Raw genomic sequence first — 9,075 nt, 5'->3', positions numbered from 1 at the left:
TCATATCTTTCTTGAAAATCTAGACTAAAAATCTAACTCAATGACTCAAAATTGGGCATGGTGTCTAGATTGTTCAGGAAGTCTTGAATCTCACCCTCCCACGATAACTCAACATTCTGATGTATCAAGGAAATAGGTTGAGTTTCCTCATCACTACTGTAGTCTAACCATAAAGTGTCTCAGAGCTCCTAAATGGATCTAGTGGAAGGATACAAGGTGACCTTCTTCCTGGTATCTCCATTGGAAATATACATGTCACTAGAATGACATCCGATATAAGTATCAATCGTAGCAAGCCATGGTCGTCCTAAGATCAAGGGATGTCCTCCCATAGGGTTATTTGACTAAAGCACTATGAAGTTTGCAGGATATTCCCAAGAGTCTAGAGAAATGACCACATCATACAACACCCCTTCTGGCTTGATTTTAGATCTATCTGCTAGTTCAAGCACAATGGGAGTAGGACGAATATGGAACAATCCAAGTTGATCCATGGTTTGATTGGTCATAACATTAATGGCTGCCCCTAGGTCTATAAGTACATTGGAGACAAGGACATCACCTATCTGAATAGAGACAACAGGGTTTCCGGGGTCGGTATATTTCTCCATGTGCATACACCCCGTCATTAACTCTGTTGCTCTACCAACAAATTTAATGGTTTGAGGTTTTAATATTCTCTTCCCTGGCTTCTTGAGACAAAGTTCCCTAATGATTTTTGTGAAAATGGGGATCTCTTTAATAGCTTGGAGCAAAGGTACCTTTATGAAAAGGTTCCTAAGCTCAGAAGCCAGGCTAGACTCAGGAATGGGGTCTTTCTTCTCCACAACTAACCTCTCTGGATAGGGAGGTTAGTTGGAAGAAGATAGAAAAGGCTCAAAAGGTACGGGGATAGGCTGGATGGTGTCATATTTTCAGAATGTTTAGGAGTTTCCTCCTCACCTTTCTCATTGATAATCACCATACGCTGCTTTTGATTTCTGAGGTTACTATCTTCCCCGATCTCAATTGGAGGTAATTGACTCCAACTAGCATGGACTGATATCTGGATGAGGAAAGCGGGTTCATAGAATGGATCATCTATACCTATTTGTTATTGGGGTTGGGTAAAGGTTGGGCGATGCCAGGTAACTGAAATCCTTTCACAATCCCATCTAGACCTATGAGTTATGCTCACATAACCTCCAAAGTGAAGCAAGGTTACACCCTTTCATAAATTCAGAATTAAAACTAATTGAATCCCTGTTCACTTAACTTAATAAACCCCCATCAAATTATTGGATCCCAAAATAATAGAAAACCTGACTATACATTTGATCAACGAAAAACAAAGATATAACCTATCAACGAGCCAATCCCACTTCGACCGCATCTAACCAGATCTCAAATAGATTTAACCCGCGTTGATAACACATCGGGTCCGACTTTTGCATCGACTTGATGTGTATATTTTCGGGTCCGTTTTTGAAATTAAAGTTCAATTACTTTATGACGTGATATCCGTTGGATATAAGAGGCCATCAAATATACGGTTTGTAGGACTTCAACTATCACACGGTTTAAAAAATGGGCTTAACCCCTACAATCGACTATGACCTAAGAGTTTGAATATGAGATCGATGGCTAGGAGTGAGTGTGGGGCTTCAGTCACGATCAAGAAATCCATACACTCCTATCCCCGTAGTTTCTGATCACCATCGGATCTGCCAGCCAATGGACGGTCCTGACTTATTTTGGGGTTTCTTCACAAATTATTAGTCAACTCAATCTTTTGAATTTTTGGGTTTGTTTCCTGTATTAAACTGCAAGCACATTCATTAGACAACACTTACGATCTTCTCACAACCAGATCATCATTGATCAAACCTGTGACCAATGATGATTCATTCCTTCATTCAATCTCTGTCTGCTAATCTGGTAGAGATAATCCACATCAACCAATTTTCTGCGTTATATACAAAACACACACTTTTATCCTATATTCTGAGCATCAACAAACACAATAATTCTCAAATCCTCAATCCAAAGACTAAAACTTATAAACACACTCAATACTAAATTACACAAAGAAATACACAGTCCACACTGTAATCATATCGATAAATATTTACAGAAGAAATAGTCACACTCGTTTGTTTTAGTTCTGCCCTCGCTCATCCATCCTATCTTTCCATCTGAATCTAACCCCTTCACTCATTCCAAAAGATTACAATTTATGCAAAATGCGAATTCATGAACCCATTAGTTCAGATCCAGAAATCTCTTGTTATTCCCTAAAGAATCTCTTCACTCCACTCTTTTCTCAAACAAATGCCAATTTAAGCTTTCAAATCCCTCATATCCTATTCAAACCAAATAATCTAACTAGTTGGCCTGATCTCCACGTAGGGAGGATCAATCAACTACTTATACCCTTTTATGCTCAGATTTCGACAACAGATAAAACACTCTCATACATTTAAATTAATAAAATTAATTAATCTCTTGTCTTCCAACCCTTTGTTAGCCACAACATGTGATCATACCATCACATTGCTGACTAGGTCTAAATGCTCCTGCATCATTGGGTAGGCAGCTGAGAAGGTCGAAAAGATGGAGGTAAAGGAAATTGTGGCATTAGCTGACTCAGCTAAGGTAATGATGGTTGTGGCATTAGGTAAGGTGCATATGTAGGAGGGTATGACTACATAGGTGCAGGATAGGAATGATGTGAATGATATGAATGGTTTGGCCCTCTCCATCCTTGTTGCCAAGATTGGGAGGGTTGTCCATAATGATATTGGTTCCCATGTTGCCAATGTTGAGAGTGACTATTGTTAGGATAGGAATATGAATGTGCATTATAACCAAAAAAATGCGGTGGAGGTTCAGGAGCCATACCTGCACTTACTTGAGGCCAATTTCTTCGTGCTCCCATAACATGCAATGATTCGGCTTCAGGTTGTCCTCATTCAAGTATAGCTTTCAGCCCAGGTATGGAGGGACATTTTTCTATGACATGGTTCTCTATACAAATTGCACATTTATTAGTTTCTTTAATATCGAGAGGACATTCTCTTAAAAGATGCTTTCTTCTACATTTTGGACAGAAAATAGACAATGACTCTTGTTCCTCTACAAGTTTTTGTTGAAACTTCAAAGAGTTTATTTGTTTACTAACAATAGTCATTATTTCAATTTTCATATTGTCCATTTTGTTTTCTAATCCAATAATCATAGCATCAGTAGATTTGATTTCTTATTTCGATTCCGAATTCCTTTACCGGATCTATATTGGTTCCTCAAGAATTTCCTTCACAAGTCACAGATTTGATCAAAATATTTTTGAGCAATATCCCCTTGTCCTAATAGATTTAGATTATTCCTAGCATCATTAGTAAGCCCCCATAAGGACAAGGTTCTAATGGTACTTAGATAAAATGTGTGCTTTGACCTTTAGAGGATGTACATGAATCTATCCAAGTAGTCCTCTAGAGTCTCATCATCATTTTGCACAATAGTAAAGATTTCATCTTGAATATCTCTAGTCTTACAATATTCCTGATATTTTGACAAGAACACTCTCTTCATTTGTTCCCAAGAAGATATAGTGTTTCCTCCTAGTCCCATGAACCAGTGGAGTGTTGCGTCCTTGAGAGTTGTAGGAAACAGCTTTAACTTCTGGGCATAAGATGAATACTCATAACTTCTACACAAAATATCAAACTCAAATAAGAAAGATTCTGGATCTACATGTACCTTACCATAGAAATGAGGAAGAGCTAATGGTGAAATATTTTTCATTTGTGCTTGTGTATTCAGATCCATAATTGGGAATCCAAAGGTGGATTGTTCCTCATTTACTTGATTTTCACCAATTCCTTCTGGATGGTCTTCCTGATCTGCCATTGTTGTTCTTCCACACGAACCACTCTCAATAGGCTGAGAAGGCTGACTGTGGGTTATAATAGTCCCCTTCTTCCACTTTGTGGGTTGTGTCACACCTGGACCACTGTTGCCAGAGCCCAAGTGGATTGTTCCTGTGTGATGAGTCTAGGTTTGTTTGGACTTTTTGCCTACAAAAGAAGGCCCAATATGAGATTTGGTTTCAGATTTATCAGTATTTCTTTGGCCCCTAGTGGGCTTCGGACCCCTACCTCTTTTAGGAATTCATTTCAAAAAATGACAAAACAAAATTCTAATAAAAATGTTGCAACTTAAAAATAACTGGACACCTATAAATTCCTTCAAGAAAATAGAAGCACACTATAGAAAAAATAATAGTAGACTTACCCCTATTTCAAAAATGGAAAATTATTACCAATTCAAATCGCCTCCCCAACAACAACGCCAAAATGTTGGGTGAAGGAATTGCATTGAAGCAAACTCCTCAACACTTAATTGTCAACCCAGGGGTTTCATAAACTTAGAGATGAAGCACAAACAATGCTAGAAGTGGTATGAAATTTTCCTATTCATAATCCTACTTCTTAAATGAAATGTTGCAGAATCAGACAGAAAACAATCTTAAAGACAACTAACACCAAAGAAATTCTAGTGCTGGAATGTAAAAGAATAATTTGCGAGGAAATCAAGTAAAGGAACTTTCACACAACTCGAAGCAATCTTAAATGCTGAAATGAAATACTATGTTTATCTTTAGTATAGATGGCTAATAGTTTAACAAGTGGGTCTTTATAAGATCTATTTCCCAATTGATCTTCCTTCTACACCAAACAACCTATTCTTGTACTATTGCAATCTGCTTGCATTATTGCAGTTACAGTACTTATGTGAAAAAGTATATTTTATCTCCTTTAATGAAGACTTATGTCTTTATGGAGGTTCTCTAAGCCTCAAGGCTTAGAGCACTCTGTTCCTGTGACAAGAGACCAGCCCTTGCATCGAGACAAAGCTTACTTCACTAAAGTTTCCAATTTACTTTCGAAAGAATTAACAGACGTGTTGAAAATAATTGCAATTGCAAGCTAGATTCTGAGATAAATTACATGTGAAAATGAATGCTTTAATTAATTGAACTTTGCAATGAAAGTAAACTTCATAAAGCAAAAACAATTCGAAATAATCAAGTAGCGGTCAAAGTAATTTGCATGGATCAACTAACTTTTGACAACTCACTTATAACATTTCTGTTCCTTTTTCTTAATTCATAAACTACAAGTATAAAGTATGTTGCTTGTAATAACGTCCTTTATTAATTCATGTAAAGATCCTTCAGAAGTATAATTCTTAACATTGAGAATGATTACTTGAATTGACAATACGTTTTCTTGCAAGAATAAATGAAATTATAAAGATGAAAAGGAACGTAACACTTGTTGTAAAGTAAAACTAGAGTGCAGGAAACTACATGCACTGGTACAAGAAGAATCTTCCTACATGACCTGAGCAGAAGTAAACTAAGACAAAAATTGTGGGAAGGAAATTGCAAGAAAGAAATAAACTTAATTAAACTTCCAAACTATGGATCTATTCACGCTTGACTATGAAATGAATTTAACTCAGAACTCTGAAATAAACATAAGAGAAATCAAAGCCACACAACTGCAAATGAATAAATGTTCACACAGACTTTTTGAATGGAAAAAGCACAAGGGTAAATGAGTTGGGTTGGCTGGGCCCTAGCCAACCAGCTCGTTTCCCGTTTAGGAAACGAAACTGTTCAACACTTAATCATGCATGAAATAGAAATTAAAAATAGTGTGAAGAAAACATGGCGCGTTCCTTGTATTAAGTTGATCAACAAATATACATGATAGTGCGAGTCTAGCCCAGAACCGAGGGTGATACATAATTACAAAGTAAATGAAATTATAATTCAGGGATCGCTCCCTTGGCTCTACCTACAATCTACATTATATATAGTCTCTCAGCCTTTGCCATATTTTTCTAATTACAATCATTTCCTACTTAAGCCTTTCAGCCGAACGGACTAACAAACAAAATTGCAAAACCGGCTGATGGTTATAATAAGGAACGAAATTTGCTGGCCGTAGACCATACTCTTGGCAAACATCCTTGACTATACGCCACCAATATCCATCCTCTGATAGTCCGCAACTGAACTAGGAGTCATGGATAAAAAACACCCGCGTGGAATATCATGGAGATGACGGAGCAACTCGTTGGCAGTGTAGGAATCTATCTGCACTGATCACGCTAAATAATGATTAACATTTAATTCTTCAATTACTTTTAGGAAAGTTAAACATAAGTTACAAGAGATACTAAAAGGAATGAAATATATGTAAAGTAATTAATAAAGCACTTAATAAATCTTAATTATGAAATACAAAGTATATGTAGGAATAGATGATTATCTTGGACTAGTGCAGGAATGAGAGGGTTATATAGAGATAAAACATAGGTTTAAGGCTTATGGGAATAGGGTAAAAATAGAGCAATTTGGGACACCAATAGTTATCTAATTACAACTCACAATTAAACTCATACTGGACCAATAAAATTTAGGGAGAACATATACATGACTTCATAAATACTTCCAACTCGAAATTCCTAAGTTAATTAAACTTAATTAACTATTTACAAGTTGTTATGAGAAAATAATTCGATTTTAATTCTCAGTTTAATTCAAGGACAAAGTAAACTGGAATTTCTGGATTCTATTTTTAACATTTTTTGTTGCTATTTTCAACATCAAGTAACCCTCAAGTAACCTCAACTAGTGTTTATTACTAGCCTGGGGGTAAACACCTTATCCTCCACCCGAAGGAAAACCCATTTCTGGGGGCCAATATTTTACAAGAACTTATGGTTAGATACCTTAGCCTGACCTAGGTCAACCCACTATAAATCAACCTTTTATTGGTACTCCTTATTCTGGGATGAACACAATTTGGAATCCTGGCTTTAATCAACACTATGGTCCAGGTTCTCTAAAAGTGCCACTTTATCAACTTGTTCATCTTACTGGATAAGCTATACCGCAGATACTTGTTCCAGGTATTGTTGTACTTGTCCAACAACATGTTCAGGGAATTCCTCAAACAATTGTCCAAGAAACTATTCAAGGAATTCCTCAAACACCTATTCAACAACCAATTCCATGACCTGTTCAGAGTTCACCACATACCCCTGTTCAGGCAAATGCTTTGCAGTCAGTTCCAAGTTATCTTCAACAACCTATTCTAGGAGTACCAGAAATGACCGTTCTAGTAACCCCTCAAATATCCATTCCTAAGACTACTCAGGAAATCCTGCAGGCTTTTGCTTATCAAACTATTCCTAAGGTATAGTCTATACCACAGATTCCTATAGGGAAACCCATTCTCGGAACAAACTCAAACACCTTGTCAAGGTCAAACGTACCAGGTTCCACCTTTCCAAGGACAATTTTTTCAAAGTCTGCCTTATCAAGGCCAGACTTTCCAGAACCCACCTTTTTAAGGTCAATTCATTCAAAGTCAATTTGTTCAAGGTCAACTTTTTTAAGTGCAATCTATGCAGGGGAAATATTACTTAGGTCAAATGGGTTCAAGATAAACCTTTCCAGAGTCAACTGTACCCCAATCATACTTATCAAGCCCTTGTTCAACCTCAACCTGGTATGATTCACTTTGGTTACCTTGGTGATATTCGAGTTCCAATTGCTTAGGCTATTCCAGGATATCCTGGATATCCGCCTCCAGGGGTCGGTCTTAACCCGCAAGGTTATCAAACTTCACCACAAGATCCTATATGGCAGTTACCATTTAGTGCAACGCTAGATCTACTAGAATTATCCTAGTTAATTAATGATCCCATTTATTATTATCCTTTTTGGCCGACTATTCCTACCAAGTTAACAAGTGACATACCTAAATTCGAAGGGAAATTAGGAGAGGATCCATCCAATCATGTGATGACATATCATCTTTGGTGTGCATCGAATTCTTTAATCAATGATTCCATCCATCTACGCCTTTTCTAATGAACTTTAACTAGTTTAGTAGCTAAATGGTACATTGAGCTACCTCGTGCCTCTTTCCATAACTTTAACTCCCTGGAAACAACATTTTTAACCCACTTTCAGCTACCAATCCATTATGATACTGGTACCAAACTATTGACTTCTTTAAAACAATTGAAGTCAACTCACATCTCCGATCATATCCATAAATGGTGGCATAGATGTTTCTTAGTCAAAGTTTTTGTTCGAGATTAACTTTTAGCTGAATGGTTTACAAAGTCTCTTCTTCCCGTTATCATGAAAGATGTTGCAAAGGGAGGTGTCATCATGGAAGAGAAAATAATTCTCGTGCCTAGTACTTAGACTTAGTCTACACTAAATCTGGCACTTTGTACAAAAAAACCCCGAATTTATCTCGCCCTATGGGTGAACCCATTATTACATCTCCTACAAGATCGTGATCTAATGCCGCTGATGGCATTATAGGTTTTGTTAGCCAACAATCTAAAGGAAAAAATAAAAATTCTAAAAATATTCAGACTTTGGCCATACAAGATACACCATCTGAAAGCCTTCCTCCAGAAAATATTTCCGAGATCAATGCTGTAGAATGTCAACGAGAAATAAAAATAATGGGAAAGGTAAATCGAAATAAAATGCTTCTCCAAAATAGAAACCTGCTAAAACTGATGCTACTGACGAAAAAAAACCTTGTTATCCTTGCCCTTTTGGCAATGAGGATCACTATACGAAGGAATGCCCACATCAGGCATATGTTTCTAAGTTGATTAAAGGTTCTCCAAATCCCTCTCTTTTGAAGGATCCATTTCCTTCTCAAGACCAAAAAGTGGTTTCGCATAACACATCTTCCTCTTTCACATCGCGAGATATCTTGATGATGTCTTCGCAAGAAGTTTTGGTAGCGACGAGATCCAAATATTACGAGGCTAGGCATCCTATCAAAAATGGAAACGAAGCTAGTTCGTCTGGACAACCTTCCAATTCAATTCTCCCTTCTCCTTCTGAATCATTATAGATTGAGAAGCCAAATCCTGATATGATGATCCGACTGCCTCCCAAAGGTGTGCTTCGGAAATCAACTTTCAACCCACATGCCGCAGAGCTGCGTAAAATTATAACATTGTTGAAGACCTGGCTATGTCTCC

The sequence above is a fragment of the Pinus tabuliformis genome, chromosome 3_1 (assembly GCF_031772625.1).
Source record: "Pinus tabuliformis cultivar Carrire ecotype Pingquan chromosome 3_1, CPIR1, whole genome shotgun sequence".
Lineage (NCBI taxonomy): Eukaryota > Viridiplantae > Streptophyta > Pinopsida > Pinales > Pinaceae > Pinus > Pinus tabuliformis.
This window is presented reverse-complemented; position numbering follows the sequence as displayed.